Genomic DNA, 18,480 nt, shown 5'->3' on the forward strand with positions numbered 1-18,480 from the left:
GGTGCGAAGGGCCTTTTTCCAAGCTGTATGAACCTATGACTCTATGACTCTGTCTTTTTGGTCACTAGTATTGGGGGTAGGGTACTGACATGGATAGAAATTTGTTTGGCAGACAGGAAACAAAGAGTAGGGTCCCTTTCAGAATGGCAGGCAGTCACTCGTGGGGTACCGCAAGGCTCGGTGCTGGGACCGCAGCTATTTACAATATACATTAATGACTTAGTGAAGGGACTAAAAGTAAAATTAGCAAATTTGCAGATGACACAAAGCTGGGTGGTAGTGTGAACTGTGAGGATGATACTATGAGGATGCAGGGTGACTTGGACAGGTTGTGTGAGTGGGCGGATGCAGTTTAATACGGATAAATGTGAGGTTATCCACTTTGGTGGTAAGAACAGGAAGGCAGATTATTATCTGAATGTTGTCAAGTTAGGAAAAGGGGAAGTACAAAGAGACCTGGGTGTCCTTGTTCATCAGTCACTGAAAGTAAGCATGCACAGCAGGCAGTGAAGAAAGCTAATGGCATGTTGGCCTTCATGACAAGAGGAGTTGAGTATAGAAGCAAAGAGGTCCTTCTGCAGTTGTACAGGGCTTTAGTGAGACCACACCTGGAGTACTGTGTGCAGTTTTGGTCTCCAAGTTTGAGGAAGGACATTCTTGCTTTAGAGGGAGTGCAGCATAGGTTCACTAGGTTAATTCCCAAAATGGCGGGACTGTCGTATGTTGAAAGACTGGAGCGACTAGGCTTGTATACACTGGAATTTAGAAGGATGAGAGGAGATCTTATTGAAACATATAAGATTATTAAGGAATTGGACACTCCAGAGGCAGAAAAAATGTTCCCAATGTTGGGGGAGTCCAGAACCAGGTGCCACAGTTTAAGAATAAGGGGTAGGCCATTTAAAACGGAGATGAGGAAAAACTTTTTCACTCAGAGTTGTGAATTTGTGGAATTCTCTGCCTCAGAAGGCAGTGGAGGCCAATTCTCTGGATGCTTTCAAGAGAGAGTTAGATAGAGCTCTTAATGATAGCGGAGTCAGGGGGTATGGGGAGAGGGCAGGAACTGATTGTAGATGATCAGCCATGATCACATTGAATGGCAGTGCTGGCTCGAAGGGCCGAATGGCCTACTCCTGCACCTCTTTTCTATTGTCTATTGGAACTGAGGTTCAGTGAAAAGCACAAAAAACACAAACAAATATTGACGTATGGGTGTCAGGGGTTATGGGGAGAAGGCAGGAGAGTGGTGTAGAGAGAGAAAGATAGATCAGCCATGATTGAATGGTGAAGTAGAGTTGATGGGCCAAATGGCCTAATTCGGCTCCCATGACTTTTGACTTTATGAAAAATATAAATTATAGGTGTTTAAGGGATGTTTGGGTTTATTATTGTCACATTGGAATTCATTGCCACAGACGGGTGTCAGGGGAAGGCTGGAGAATGGGGTTGGGAGGGAAAGATTGAATGGCGGAGTAGACTTGATGGGCCGAATGGCCTAATTCTGCTCCTAGAACTTATGAACTTGTGAACCTTTTTCCTCAGGGTGGAAATGTAAAAGATTAGAGGGCATAGCTCTAAGGTGAGCATTGCTGGGGGTGATGGTGGAGGCAGATACAATCATGGTGTTTAAGAGGCTTCTAGATAGGCACATGGCTATGCAGTGATTGGAGCAATATGGGTCACCTGCAGGCAGGCAGAGGAGATTAATTTAACCTCGCATCATGTTCGGCATGGACAGTGTGGGCTGAGGAGCCTGTTCCAGTGCTGTACTGTTCAATGTTCTCTGTTCTATCGTCAGTAAAACTGAATACTGTGTTTGTGACACATAGCAAGCACTGATATGCCGTACCCACTACTGTACTGTATACCTGATACAGAGGTTTCTTCAGTGTAAACCAGCATCTGCAGTTCCTTCCTACAGTACATATGCTGTGTTTGGTTCAAGTTCAGATGTGAGTGAATTTGACAGGCAGTGAAGATTTTCAGCTCTAAACAGACAGCACCCATCAGAGTGAGACCCAACGCAAATTGGAGGAACAGCACCTCATATTTCACTTGGGCAGCTTGCACCCCAGCGGTATGAATATCGATTTCTCTAATTTCAAGTAACCCTTGCTTTCCCTCTCTCTCCGTCCCTCCCCAACTCTATTTCTCCAACTAGTATCACTGTCTTCCTGATTAATTTTACTGATTTTATGCCAAATTGTCATCTTCCCCTCAAGCTAACATTGATCCATTCTATCTTTCCTTGATCATCGTCTGCTTTGATCTGTAGTTTTCATACCTTAACCTTCCACACCTCTCGTCTCCCTCTCTGCTGACACTCAGTCTGAAGAAGGGTCTTGACCCGAAACGTCACCCATTCCTTTTCTCCAGAGATGCTGCCTGATCCACTGAGTTGCTCCAGTTTTTTGTGTGCCTCTTCTGATAACACTACTTGCTTTGTGCCCCTGACCAAATTCAATGGCTTTCCTTGTGTCTAACCACACACCGACAAAGGGCGATTATTAATTCACTAGACAGTGGTATCAGATAGTAGGAAAAGTAGTTTGTAAAAGTATTTATACTGCCTTATCCATCAACAAGCTTGTTATAGGAAAGGGACACTTCATATTCCACGGGTAGCCTACAACCCAATGGTATGAACACTGAATTCTTCAATTTTAGGTAACTACATAACCCTCCTTTTCGCCTCTCCCTTCTTCCCCCTATATCCTCCACCCCCCCCCCCCCACCCCCACCCCCACCCTGTGCCCCTTATGGGTGGCACGGCAGCTCAACAGTAGTGTTGCTGCCTTACAGCACCAGAGAGCTGGGTTCGATCCTGACTACGGGTGTTGTCTCTATGTAGTTTGCACGTTCTCCCCATGACCTATGTGCATTTTCTTCGGCTGTTCCGGTTTCCCCCCACACTCCAAAGTCATACAGGTTTGTACACTAATTGGCGGTACAATTATAAACTGTCCCTAATGTGTAGGATAGTGTTAGTGTATAGGGATCACTGGTCGGCAGAGACTCAGTGGGCCAAACACTCTGTTTCCGCGCTGTATCTCGAAACTAAACTAAACTAAATCTGGACGCGCCCATTTCACCCCTAACCCCCTCAATCATGACTGAGCTATGTTTCCCTCTCAACCCCATTTTCCTGCTTTCTCCCCGTAGCCCATGGTACCCGTACTAATCAATCAGTCCGAAGAAGGGTCCTGACCCGAAATATCACCTATCCATGTATTCCAGAAATGTAGCCTGACCCACTGTTACCAGCACTTTGTGTCTTTTATTCCAAGAATATTCCAGGAATCCTCCTTGCACAGTGGCGTAGTGGTAGAGTTCCTGCCTCACAGCACCACTCAGGTTCGATCCTGACCTCGGGTGCTGTCTGTGTTTTTGTGCATATGTGTGAAGTTTGCACGTTCTTCTTATAATCACGTGGGTTTTCTCCGGGTGCACCGGTTTTCTTCCACACTCCAAAGACGTGCGGGTTTGCAGGTTATTTAGCTTCTGAAAATTGCCCCTTAATGCGTAGAATGTGAAAGTGGGATAGTTTCTAGAACTGGGGTGAAGGGGTGCTGGCTGGTTGGAGTGGACTCAGTGGGCCGAAGGGTGTGTTTTGCTGTATCTCTAAACTAAACTATCCTTGGCTTGCAGAAGAGGATCTGCCCTTTGGTCTGACCATCCGCTACGCATTGGCTTTCCGGTCGGCCTGCCTCAACCCGGCCACCATCACGTACGGTCAGGAAAATGTGGACCTAGTGAAACTGGTCAAAGACAAGCTGAATCTGGAGATCAAAAACATAGGCAAGTTACCGAAGACGACCAGGAGAGGGTTGAATTCTGGCTGGCGGAAGAAAACATCCTCGGATGGGAGTTCCAGCCTTTACTGAAGCCATCGTGATTCAGAGCGGCGAGGTGGTGCGGCGGGTAGAGCCGCTAACCTCGCAGCGCCAGAGACCCGGGATCGATCCCGACCTCGGGTGCTGCCTGTGTTTGTGTGTGGGGTTTGCACGTTCTCCCTAGGACGGCATGGGTTTACCCCGGGTGCTTTGGTTTCCTCCCGCATCCCAAAGACTTGCAGGTTTGTAGGTTGATTGGCCTCTGTAAATTACCCCTAGTGTGTAGGGAGTGAATGAGAAAGTGGGATAATATAGAACTGATGTGAACAGGTGATCGATGGTCGGCGTGGATTCTCTTTTTAACGTTCCCCATCTCACTTTAAACCAATGTCATCTGGTGTTTGATATTTCCACCTGGAAAGGGATTCTATCTATCCTATCAATGCCTCTCATAATCCTATGTATGTTATTTATTTCTAATAGGTCATTCCTTAGCCTTCAACACTCCGGAGAAAGCAATCCAAGTCGGTCCTATCTCTCCTTGCTGCTAATACATTCCATTCCAGGCAATATTCTGGTGAACCTCTTCTGCACTCTCTCCAATGCCTCCACATCCTTCCTGTAATGCAAAACCAGAACTGGACACTATACTCCAAATATGGCCCAACCAAAATTTTATGTAACTACAACATGACTTTCTGACTTTTATATTCAACACCTGACCTGGTGCATGCTGGTCTAGTGCCCCATTACAGGGAAGATGTGAAGGATTTGGAAAGAGCGCAAAGAGAGTTTACCAGAATGCAGAATGCCGTCTGGATTAGGCTGGAAGCCCTGCCGAGGCAGCGTGAAGTGTAGATTGAGTCAATGGAAGGGAGGTTGGTTTGCGTGATGGTCCACAACCCCTCTGAAGTTGCTGGTAAACACTGTGTTTCCATCTTACAGAAACCGAAGGACAACCCCTGACGGATGTCTACCAGATCTCTTCAGCGATCCTAGCACTCTGCATCGAAGAGAAAAATGCCCCTACTTACATTGTGCAGGACCTCATTCATAGGACTATGAGATGGCAGGCCCCATTCACAACGCCAGTCGATATCAGTAAGTGAAGTTTACCCAGGCTGGAAGCTAATGTGTGGATTAGCAGACAAGTAGGAAGTCAAACAGTCTGAATGAATGAATTAATGAATGAATAATTCCTTGTGAATGATAATTTATTGTCACATGTACCTGGGGTACCTGGGTGCAATGAAATGATTTATTTTGCTTATACACAAGTGTCGCCACCTGTTGGCGCCGACAAAGTTACAAAATGCCCAACAGTCCTTTCTACTGCCTGCCGCTGCACGAAGGAGCAGCGGTATAGTTATTGCCTTACAGCGCCAGAGACCCGGGTCGATCCTGACTTTGGGTGCTGTCTGTGCTGAGTTTGTACATTTTCCCTGTAACCATGTGGGTTTTCCCCAGGTGCTCCGGTTTCCTCCAACGCTCCAAAGACATGCTGGTCTGCAGGCTAATTGGCTTCTGTGCTTCTGTAAATTGTCTCAAGTGTGTCGGATACCACTGGTGTATGGGGTGATCGCTGGTTGGCATGGACTCGGTGGGCTAAAGGGCCTGTTTCCATGCTGTATCTCTCAAAACTAACCTAAAAACTAAACTGGAAGATAGTTACAAAAAGCCGGAGTAATTCAGCGGGTCAGGCAGCATCTCTGGAATAGGTGATGTTGCGGGTCAAGACTCTCCTTCAGACTGAGAGTCGGGGGAAAGGGAAATGAGAGATATAGAGGATGACATATAGAGATATAGAACAAATGAATGAAGGATATGCAGAAAGTAAAGATGATCAAGGAAAGGTGGAGCCCACAAAGTTCCACTATTGGCTGTGGGCCAGGTGATAACGAGTTATACAGACAATGAAACTCACCAGGACGACAATGAAACTAGTACAAAGACTAGGGTGGGGAAGGGACGGAGAGAGAGGGAATGCAAGGATTACTTGAAGTTAGCGAAATCAATATTCATACCACTGGATTGTAAGCTACCCAAGCGAAATATGATGTGCTGTTCCTCCAATTTGCATTGACCCTCACTCTGACAATGGAGGAGGCCCAGGACAGAAAGGTCAGTGTGGGAATGGGAAGGGGAGTTACAGTGTTTAACAACTAGGAGATCACATAGGTTGAGGCAGATTGAGTGGAGGTGTTCAGCAATACGATCGTCGAGCCCGAACTTGGTCTCGCCGATGTATAGAAGTCCATACCTAGAGCAATCACTGTGATGGCTGTTTTGTGTAAAAAATTGTATCTGTGTGTCTTGTGTTCTTTAATGTCTACTGCCGGACCCTGACGTGAGAGGACGCTGGCGTTGATTATTCGCCGCTTTTCCGTCAGGATAGTTTGTCTGTTTGTCTGTTTGTTTCTATGTTAATTGTATTTGTAAAGCGCTTTGTGCATGTGTTAAGGCGCTATATAAAATAAATATATTATTATTATTATTATTATTATACCTGGAACAACAGATACAGTAGATGAGGTTGGAGGAGGTGCAAATGAATCTCTGCCTAACCTGAAAGGACTGTTGGTGTCTCTAGATGGAGACAAGGGGCCGGTGTTGCATCTCCTGCGGTTGCATTGTACCTGGAGAGGGGGTGGCACGGTGGCACAGCGGTAGAGACCTGGGTTCGATCCTGACCATCAGTGCTGTCTGTACAGAGTTTGAATGTTCTCCCTGTGACTGCGTGGGTTTTCTCCAGGTGCTCCAGTTTCCTCCCACGCACCAAAGACATACAGGTTTGTAGGTTAATTTGCTTTGGTAAAATTGTCCCTTGCGTGTGTAGGAAAGTGTAAGTGTGCGGGGATCGCTGGTCGGCACGGACTCAGTGGGCCGAAGGGCCTGTTTCCGTGCTGTATCTCTAAACTAAACTAAAGGGGGTAAAAACCAAAGATACTAGAGGAGCAAGATAGACTACTCGACTCTAAAAACCATAGTAAGCCATGGGTAAATTTCAGTGCCATTTTAGTAGGCAGATTCTGTGTGCTAGACTGTGCAGGAAGGATGGGAGGGAAATGGGCAGAAACAGTCAGAAATAATAAAATTAGAGAAATTAAGCAGGGGGAAAACATTTTAAGATAAAAATAACAAAAAAATGTGAGTTGATAGATGAGATATTTTCTGCATTTTAATGGTACCATCACACATACTGTTCCCCCACAACACTGATTACACTGCGAGAGGCCATTCTGGTCCTTTGCGTACTACACTTCAGTATAGGCGATTTCAACGGAGTGGCCAATCTTGTTACTCTAGTATCTTTGGTAAAAACGAAAAACTCTCCTGGATAACTTCCGGTTCCCAGGCCCCCACTCCCTCATTTTCACCATGGATGTCCAGTCACTCTACACTTCCATCCCCCACAAGGATGGTCTCGAAGCCCTCCGTTTCTTCCTCGACCGTAGAACCAGCCAATCCCCATCGACCAACACTCTCCTCCGCCTAGCAGAGCTGGTTCTTACCCTCAACAACTTCTCCTTTGACTCCTCCCACTTCCTCCAAACCAGAGGCATAGCTATGGGCGCTCGCATGGGCCCTAGCTACGCCTGCCTCTTTGTCGGGTACGTCGAACAATCCCTGTTCCAGACGTACACTGGCCCCATCCCCGAACTCTACCTCCGCTACATCGACGACTGCATTGGTGCTACCTCTTGCTGACTTTATACACTTCACTGACTTTATACACTTCACCTCCAATTTCCATCCTGCCCTTAAATATACCTGGACTATCTCTGACATCTCCCTCCCGTTTCTGGACCTCACCATTTCCATCACAGGAGAAAAACTAGTGACGGAGATTTATTACAAGCCCACCGACTCGCACAGCTATCTGGACTACACTTCTTCCCACCCGGTCCCCTGCAAAAAGTCTATCCCCTATTCCCAATTCCTTCGTCTACGCCGCATCTGCGCCCGGGATGAGGTGTTTCAGACTAGGGCTTCCGAGATGTCCTCGTTTTTCAGAAAACGGGGCTTCCCCTCCTCCATTATAGATGAGGCTCTCACTAGGGTCTCTTCTACATCCCGCAGCTCCGCTCTTGCTCCCCATCCCCCCACTCGCAACAAGGACAGGATCCCCCTCGTTCTCACCTTCCACCCCACCAGCCAGCGGATCCAACATATCATCCACCAACATTTCCGTCACCTACAACAGGACCCCACCACTGGCCATATCTTCCCATCCCCTCCCCTCTCTGCATTCCGCAGAGACCGTTCCCTCCGCCACTCCCTGGTCCACTCGTCCCTTCCTACCCAAACCACCCTAACCCCGGGCACTTTCCCTTGCAACCGCACGAGATGCAACACCTGTCTCTTTCCCTCCCCCCTCAACTCCATCAAAGGACCCAAACATTCTTTCCAGATGAGGCAGAGGTTCACCTGCACCTCCTCCAACCTCATCTATTGCATCCGCTGCTCTAGATGTCAACTCATCTATATCGGCGAAACCAAGCGCAGGCTCGGCGATCGCTTCGCTGAACACCTGCGCTCGGTCCGCATTAACGCAACTGATCTCCCGGTGGCCCAGCACTTTAACTCCCCCTCCCATTCCCAGTCTGACCTCTCTGTCATGGGCCTCCTCCAGTGCCAAAGTGAGGCCCGCCGGAAATTGGAGGAGCAGCACCTCATATTTCGCCTGGGCAGTTTGCGGCCCGGTGGTATGAACGTCGACTTCTCCAACTTCAGATAGCTCCTCTGTCCCTCCCTTCCCCTCCTCCTTCCCAGATCTCCCTCTATCTTCTTGTCTCCACCTATATCCTTCCTTTGTCCCACCCCCGACATCAGTCTGAAGAAGGGTCTCGACCCGAAACGTCACCCATTCCTTCTCTCCCGAGATGCTGCCTGACCTGCTGAGTTACTCCAGCATTTTGTGAATATATCGATTTGTACCAGCATCTGCAGTTATTTTCTTATACTGCTGCGTGAGTGCCCGTGAGACAGCTCAGTGCTGCCCTCCACAGCCAGCCAACCCACCATCGCTTGTTAGCCCAGTGGGATCTTGAGGGTTTTTTGCGATCCAGTGCATTTTCATTTTAAATGAAAGAGATAAACTAAAAGAGTGCCACGGCAATAACGGTCTTCACTCTCTATGTTGCAGATGCTGCCTCCATGACTGTCCTTGCTCTCACGTGCTTGCATCGCGCACAATTCAAGTCAATCACCCCTCTATCGATTGAGAGGGCCATTGTGCGCTTGCTTGTTATACTCCTCAGCTATCAGGGGAAGGATAATCTCTTTGAGGCAGTCCACACCACTCCCCTTGCTGTTCAGGTGAGTACTAAATGGAATGTAAAACCTTGACTAAAGTTAGTTTATAGACACAAAATGCTGGAGTAACTCAGCGGGTAAGGCAACCACTCTGGAGAGAATGAATGGTTGACGTTTCAGGTGGAAACCCTTCTTCAGACTGAGAGTTAGGAGAGGGTACAAAGAGCATGTAAGATGTGAAAATGACAGATCAAAGCAGACAATGCTCAAGGAAATGGACAATGGTTCATTGTTGCCTGAGGGGAAGGTGACAACAAGGTATACAAAGAGTCAAATTAATCAGGTCAATGAAACTAGTTGGAGAACTAGGGTGGAGGAGGGATGGGGAGAGAGGGAAAGCAAGGGTTACTTGAAGTTAAAGAAATCAATCTTCATACCGCTGGGTTGTAAACTGGGTTGTAAAAAGTTGGTTTTTAGTTAAGTTTAGAGATGCAGCGCGCAAACTGGCCCTTCGGCCATCAAAAGAAATGTAAAATAGTGGAATATTGATTTCTCGAACTTCAAGTAACCCTTCTCTCTCTCTCTCCGTCCCTCCCCAAATCTATTTCTCCAACTACTTTCACTGTCCTCCTGATTAATTTTACTCTTTGTGAGCAGAGAGGGTTTACCAGAATGCTGTCTGGATTAGGGGGTGTTATCTACAGAGAGAGGATGCTGGAGGTTGCAGGGAGATCTAATAGAAGTTTATGAAATTATGAGAGGCATAGAAAGGGTAGACAGTCAGAACCTTTTCACGAAGATGGAAAAATCAAATACTTGCGGGACTATCTTTATGGTGAGCAGGGCAAAATTTAAAGGCGATATGCAGGGCAACTTTTTTTACACAGAAGATGGTGAATGACTGGAATGCGCTGCCAGTGGTGGTGGTGGAGGCAGATACAATTGTGGCATTTAAGAGGCTTTTGGATAGGCACATGGATACGCAGGGAATGGAAGGATATGGATTATGTGCATGGTCTTGGCATCATGTTCGGCACAGACATTGTGGGCTGTAGGGAATGTTATTGTGGTATGGTGTTTGTTCTACGTTCTATGTTCTATACAATAGGTACAAGAGTTCTATACATTTAGATGCGTGTAAAATAGTGGATTACAGACACAGTAGCACAGCTGATAGAGCCGCTCACGCACAGCACCAGAGACACGATTTGATCCTGACCATGGGTGCTGTCTGAGCTTGAAATCTTCACTGCCCGTCAAATTCACTCACTTGTGAACTTTAACCAAACATAGTATGTGTAGGAAGGAACTGCAGATGCTGGTTTACATGGAAGGAATTGGTTCCAGGTGTGGACTCCTATGGGCTTTGTTTGTCTCCACCTTTCCTTCATCATCGTTCTTGGCTTTGACCTGTATTTTGCAAGACTTTCATTAATTTGTTCTATGTAGCTTTTCATATATCTTCGTTCCCTCTCCCCTGACTCTCAGTCTGATGAAGGGTCTTGACCCGAAATGTTGCCTATTGCTTTTCTCCAGTGATGCTGCCTGTCCCGCTGAGTTGCTGTGCTTCGTGTGTCTATCTTTAACCAAATACAGTTGATTGAACTGATCTTAAGATCATTCTGGATGTCTTTGCTTTTATAATACTAGGCTCTGCATGTAACTCATCAGATGCCATTCCACCTCTTCAAATGCTTAAACAACTTGCAACGGTTGCTGATCGAAGTCCCTAAAGGAACATTTAACACGCCAACAAAACTTTTCCATGTCATCCCAACTTTTGGGGGAATTTCGTTGTTGCAAATCGGAAATCGAAATTGTGACGCCGATCAGGGTGAGTCTGCAAAACAGTAACCTTAACACATTTGGAAAGCTATTATTAAAATGAAGCTAAGAAATAATTTAAATGGCTCAGCCATTTGCAGCAAACAGCATTCAATTCCATACATCTTGAAATAACTTTTCAGTACAATGTGCTCCAATCAAACCAAATACTCCAATGGATGCAGAATGATCACATACATCAGAAAAGATAGTTTAGAACATGTTGGTACTTGCTACCTTTTAGTTGATAGCCGTGCTATGAAAAACAACTCTACCGCGCTTAAAACTGCGAATTATGCTCTTTGCAGCAAACAGCATTTAATTCCATACATCTTGAAATAACTTTTCAGTACAAGGATTAAATGGATAAATGGATCAGGGCTCAGATAGTAACATCCTTGCCTCCGACAATGTTCTCGGTTCATCATCCTATGCCAGAGACTCGAGTACAACTTGTTGGTCAGCATGGGCAAGTTGGGTCAAAGGGCCTGTTTCCATGCTCTACAACTCTCTATGACTCTACAAGTTCCTACTGATGCCGAAGTTCAATACTAGGGTTGTGGTGAGAGGGAAAAGGTTTAATGGGAACCCGAGGGGCAAATTTTTCCACACAGATGGTGGTGGATGTATGGAACGAGCTGCCAGATGAGGTAGTTGAGGCAGGTACCATAAATGTGTAGAATATAGTTCTCAGCATTGCAGGGCAACAGTTCCAGAGACAAGGTCCAATGTCCGCAATAGGTGGAGATGAATCAATTCAAGCCAAGGAAAATTTACTCAATGATAATTTAATGTCACATGTACCTAGGCACAGTGACATTTTTTTGTTTTGCATACAAACTAGCAAAATCATACAATGGATTAGCACAATCATAGATAAGTACAAAGGTGCACTGATTATAGTGTAAGAGAGAGTTAATAGTGTTTTATTTTCATATGTCTCAAAATGGAACATTTAAATTCTTACTTGCAGCAACGCAATAGATATGTAAACACAGTACTCTCTAAAACCCATAATAAACAACAAAAGGTTCAATATATCTAAAAAAAAACACAAACAGACCACTAAATATACAATAATAGTGCAAAGTCAAAAATAATGACCCCCAAGTCTATATACAGTAGTTTGAGATTGTAGTGTTTAATCGTGCCTGATGGTTGTAGTGAAAAAGCTGTACCTGAACCTGAACTTTACACTTTTCAGGCTCCTAAACCATCTTCTTGATGGTAGGAGTGAAATGAGAGAGTGGCCAGGGTGGTGAGGGACTGATGATGCTGGCTGCCTTTTTGAGGCAGTGACTCCTATACAGTGCATTCAGAAAGTACCCCTTCACTTTTTCCACATTTTGCCTTATTTTAAAATGGATTAGTTTCATTTTTTTTATCATCAATCTACACACAATACTGGGGTATTGTGTGTAGATTGATGATAAAAAAAAATGAAACTAATAAAAAAGTGAAAACAGGTGTTTAGAAATTTTTGCTAATCAAAAAGAAATAACTGAAATATCACATTTACAGAAGTATTCAGATCCTTTGCTATGACACTCAAAATTGAGCTATGTTCATCCTGTTTCCATTGATTATCCTTGAGATGTTTCTACAACTTGATTGGAGTCCACCAATGGTAAATTAAATTGATTGGACATGATTTGGAAAGACACACACCTGTTTATATAAGGTCGCACAGTTGACAGTGCATGTCAGAGCAAAAACCATGCCATGAAGACGAAGGAATTGTCCGTAGACCTCCGAGACAGGTTTGTGTCGAGACACAGATCTGGGGATGGGTATAAAATAATTTTTGCAGCATTGCAGGTCCCGAAGAGCACAATAGCCTCAGTCATTCTTAAATGGAAGAACTTTTGAACCACCAGGACTCTTCACAGAGCTGGCCGCCCGGCCAAACTGAGCAATCGGGGGAGAAGGGCCTTGGTCAGGGAGGTGACCAAGAACCCGATGGTCACTCTGACAGAGCTCCAGAGTTCCTCTGTGAAGATGGGAGAACCTTCCAGAAGGACAACTACATCTGCAGCACTCCACCAATCAGGCCATTATGGTAGAGTGGCCAGACGGAAGCCACTCCTCAGTAAAAGGCACATGACAGCCTGGTTGGAGTTTGCCAAAAGGCACCTAAAGGACTCTCAGACCATGAGAAACAAGATTCTCTGGTCTGATGAAACTAAGATTGAACTCTTTTGCCTGAATGCAAAGTAGCACCGCCCATCACCTGGCCAATACCATACCTACGGTGAAGCATGGTGGTGGCAGCATCATGCTGTGGGGATGTTTTCCAGCGGCAGGAACTGGGAGACAATAGACAATAGGTGCAGGAGTAGGCCATTCAGCCCTTCGAGCCAGCACCGCCATTCAATGCGATCATGGCTGATCACTCTCAATCAGTACCCCGTTCCTGCCTTCTCCCCATACCCCCTCACTCCACTATCTTTAAGAGCTATCCAGCTCTCTCTTGAAAGCATCCAACGAACTGGCCTCCACTGCCTTCTGAGGCAGAGAATTCCACACTTTCACCACTCTCTGACTGAAAAAGTTCTTCCTCATCTCAGTTCTAAATGGCCTACCCCTTATTCTTAAACTGTGGCCCCTTGTTCTGGACTCCCCCAACATTGGGAACATGTTTCCTGCCTCTAATGTGTCCAATCTCCTAATTATCTTATATGTTTCAATAAGATCCCCCCTCATCCTTCTAAATTCCAGTGTATACAAGCCCAATCGCTCCAGCCTTTCAACATACGACAGTCCCGCCATTCCGGGAATTAACCTAGTGAACCTACGCTGCACGCCCTCCATAGCAAGAATATCCTTCCTCAAATTTGGAGACCAAAACTGCACACAGTACTCCAGGTGCGGTCTCACCAGGGCCCGGTACAACTGTAGAAGGACCTCTTTGCTCCTATACTCAACTCCTCTTGTTATGAAGGCCAACATTCCATTGGCTTTCTTCACTGCCTGCTGTACCTGCATGCTTCCTTTCATTGACTGATGCACTAGGACACCCAGATCTCGTTGAACTCCCCCTCCTCCTAACTTGACAGGATCGAGGGAAAGATGAACGGAGCAAAGTACAGAGAGGTACTTGATGAAAACCTGCTCCAGAGCGTTCTGGATCTCAGACTGGGGTGGAGGTTCACCTTCCAACAGGACAATGACCCTAAGCGCACAGCCAAGACAAAGCAGGAGTGGCTTTGTGACATGTCTGTGAATGTCCTTGAGTGGCCCAGCCAGAGCCTAGACTTGAACCCGATCGAACATCTCTGGAGGGACCTGAAAATAGCTGTGCATCGACGCTCCCCATCCAACCTGACAGACCTTGAGAGGAACTGCAGAGAAGAATGGGAGAAATTACCCAAATACAGGTGTGCCAAGCTTGTAGCGTCATACCCAAGAAGACTTGAGACTGTAATCGCTGCCAAAGGTGCCTAAACAAAGTACTGAGTAAAGGGTCTGAATACTTATGTAAATGTGTTATTTCAGTCATTTCTTTTTAATTGCTTTGCAAAAATTTCTAAACACTTGTTTTTGCTTTTTTCTTATGGGGTATTGTGTGTAGATTGATGATAAAAAAATGAATTTAATCCATTTTAAAATTAGGCTGTAACATAGCAAAATGTAGAAAAGGTGAAGGGGTCTGAATACTTTCTGAATGCACTATAGATCCTTTCGATGGTGAGGAGGTCAGTACCTGTGATGGACCGGGCAGTGTTCACCACTATTTTGGAATCTTATTTCTTCCTGGGAGTTTGTGTTGTCAAACCAGGCTGTGATGCAACCAGTCAATATGCTCTCTACTGTACACCTGTGGAGGTTCAAGAGTGTATTCTGTGAAAAAACCAAATGGAAGAATAGTAGACTTCACTGAAGCAGTACACCAAGAGTTGCCATGTTTCTGGCGCCAACTTGTGCCTTAAGACTCTGCTGGTGCAGAGTTCCCTGAAAATGGCATCATACATCATCAGTCAGGATATTGAGTATAGTAGTTTGGACATTATGTTACAGTTGTATAAGATGTCGGCCACATTTGGAGTACTATCTTCAGTTTTTGGTCACCCTGCCACAGGAAGGTTGTCGTTAAGCTGGAAAGAGTGCAGAGAAGACATGAGGATGCTGCCAGCACTTGAGGGCCCGAGCTGCAGGGAATGGTTGGGCAGAATATGACTTTATTCCTTGGAGCGCAGGAGGCTGAGGGGTGATCTTATAGTGGTGTATAAAATTACAAGGGGAATAGACAGGGTGAATGCATAGTCTTTTATCCAGGGTAGGGGAATTTAAAACACGAGAACATTTGTTTAAGGTGAGAGGGGCAAGATTTAATATGAACGTGAGGGACAACTTTTTCACACAGAAGTGAGTGGGTGTTAGAACTGCCAGAGGAGGTAGTTGAGGCAGATACTATAACAGCAATTAAAATAAACTTGTAGAGATACATGGATAGGAAAGGTTCAGATAAATATGGGGCAAATGCGGGCAAATAGGACTAGCTTGGATGGAGCATCTTAGTCGGCTTGGATGAGTTGAGTCGAACGGCCTGTTTGCGTGTTTTATAACTCTACGACTAAGTTTCTGTGTCTTTGCCCGATGGGAGCAGGGTGAAGAAGGAATGACTGGGGTGGGACAAGTCTTTAATTATGTTGGCTTCTTTCCCGAGATAGCATTGAGTGTAGATGGTGTCAATGTCAATAGACAGTCTGGTCTTTGGGATGGACTGGGCTACGTCTGCAACTCTTTGCAATTTCTTGTGGTCTTGGGCAGAGTTGGTTCTCAAACCAAGTTGTGATGCAACCCGACAACATGCATTTGTAGATTTGTAAGAGTCATTGCAGACATGCTGAATTTCCTCAGTCTCCTGAGGAAGTAGAGGCATTGGTGTGTCTTCTTGGCTGTCACTTCAATGTGGTTAGTTCGCGACAGATTATTGGTAATATTAATGCCAAGAAACTTGAAGCTCTCAACCATTTCCACATTGGTACCATTGATGCCGATTGGGACATGTACTCCACCACGATTCCTGAACTCACTGACCTTTTATCAGAACTGAGAGTTCTCCTGAACATTCTGCGTAATGTGTGTAAGGTGGTCTCTTGCCAAGCACTTTTTTTGTTTGGTAGACATGAATTGGGTTTTACATTAATTGTATGCACAGGGCAGCACAGTGGCGCAGAGGTAGAGTTTCTACCTTACAGTGCCAGAGACCCATGTTTGATCCTGACTATGGGTGCCGTCTGTAAGGAGTTTGCACGTTCTCCCTGTGACTGCGTGTGTTTTCTTCGGGTACCCTGTTTTCATCACACGCTCCAAAGACGTGCAGGCTTGTAGGTTAATTGGCTTCTGTAAATTGTAAAATGTGTAGGATAGAACTAGTGAACAGGTGATCGCTAGTCATCCTGGACTCGGAGTGCCAGAGAGCCTGTTTCCATGCTGTATCGCTAATCTAAACTAAATGAAACTCAAATTAGGTGAACTTTTAACTGCTTTGTGCCTTGAAATATCAATATCAAAAGGTACAGTGAAAAGCATTTGTTTGCTAACCAGTCAGCACAAAGACTATACATGATTACAATCAAGGTGTCCACAGTGTACAGATATAAGATAAAGGGAATAACGTTTAGTGCAAGACGAAGTTCAGTAAAGTCCAATTAAAGATAGTTTGGTCTCCATTGAGGCAGATGGGAGGTCAAGACCTCTCTAGTTGTTGATAGGATGGTTCAGTTGACTGATTACAACTTAGGAAAAAACTGTTCCTGAATCCGGAGGTGTGCGTTTTCACACTTCTGTACCTCTTGCCTGATGAGAGGGGAGAAGAGGGAGTGTCCGGAGTGAGACTCATCCTTGATGATGCTGGTGGCCTTGCGGTAGTCCAGTGGGACTTTATTAATATGTAAATTATAATCGGAACTGAGATGTTCTTTTGCTTTCAGATAATTTGGTTCGGGATGAAAGTTGAAAATAATATGAAGACTAAGAGATGTAGTCCAAGATGAAGGATTTGTTCTTTATGCAGAATAATTGTTCTTTGCTTTGAATAAATATCAGCATGAAAATCTTTCGTCAAAGCAATTCTTTGTACATAGATACATAGATACATAGACAATAGGTGCAGGAGTAGGCCATTCGGCCCTTCGAGCCAGCACCGCCATTCAATGTGATCATGGCTGATCATCCACAATCAGTACCCTGTTCCTGCCTTCCCATACCCCTGGATTCCAATAGACAATAGGTGCAGAATAAGGCCATTCGGCCCTTTGAGCCAGCATCGCCTTTCAATGTGATCATGGCTGATCATTCACAATCAGTACCCCATTCCTGCCTTCTCCCCTTACCCCCTGATTCCGCTATCATTAAGAGCTCTATCTAGCTCTCTCTTGAAAGCATCTAGAGAATTGGCCTCCACTGCCTTCTGAGGCAGAGAATTCCACAGATTTACAACTCTCTGACTGAAAAGGTTTTTCCTCATCTCCGTTCTAAATGGCCTAACCCTTATTCTTAAACTGTGGCCCCTGGTTCTGGACTCCCCCAACATTGGGGACATGTTTCCTGCCTCTAAAGTGTCCAATCCCTTAATAATCTTACATGTTTCAATAAGATCTCCTCTCATCCTAAATTCCAAGCCTAGTTGCTCCAGTCTTTCAACATACGACAGTCCCGCCATTCCGGGAATTAACCTAGTGAACCTACGCTGCACTCCCTCAATGGCAAGAATGTCCTTCCTCAAATTTGGAGACCAAAACTGCACACAGTACTCCAGGTGCGGTCTCACTAGGACCCTGTATAACTGCAGAAGGACCTCTTTGCTCCTATACTCAACTCCTTTTGTCATAAAGGCCAACATGCCATTAGCTTTCTTCACTGCCTGCTATACCTGCTTGCTAACTTTAAGTGACTGATGAACAAGGACACCCAAATCTCTTTGTACTTCCCCATTTCCTAACTTGACACCATTCAGATAATAATCTGCCTTCCTGTTTTTTCCACCAAAGTAGATAACCTCACATTTATCCACATTAAACTGCATCTGCCATGCATCTGCCCACTCACACAACCTGTCCAAGTCACCCTGCATCCTCATAGCATCCTCCTCACAGTTCACACTGCCACCCAGCTTTGTGTCATCCGCAGATTTGCTAATGTTACTTTTAATCCCTTCATCTAAGTCATTAATGTATATTGTAAACAGCTGCGGTCCCAGCACCCCACTAGTCACTGCCTGCCATTCTGAAAGGGACCCGTTAATCCCTACTCTTTGTTTCTATCCATGTCAGCACTCAACCCACAATACCATGTGCTCTAATCTTGCCCACTAATCTCCTATGTGGGACCTTATCAAAGGCTTTCCAAAAGTCCAGGTACACTACATCCACTGGCTCTCCCTTGTCCATTTTCCTAGTTACATCCTCAAAAAATTCCAGAAGATTAGTCAAGCATGATTTCCCCTTCGTAAATCCATACTGACTCGGAACGATCCTGATACCACTATCCAAATGTTCTGCAATTTCTTCTTTTATAATTGACTCCAGCATCTTCCCCATCACTGATGTCAGGCTAACTGGTC

The sequence above is a fragment of the Rhinoraja longicauda genome, chromosome 9 (genome assembly GCF_053455715.1).
Source record: "Rhinoraja longicauda isolate Sanriku21f chromosome 9, sRhiLon1.1, whole genome shotgun sequence".
Lineage (NCBI taxonomy): Eukaryota > Metazoa > Chordata > Chondrichthyes > Rajiformes > Arhynchobatidae > Rhinoraja > Rhinoraja longicauda.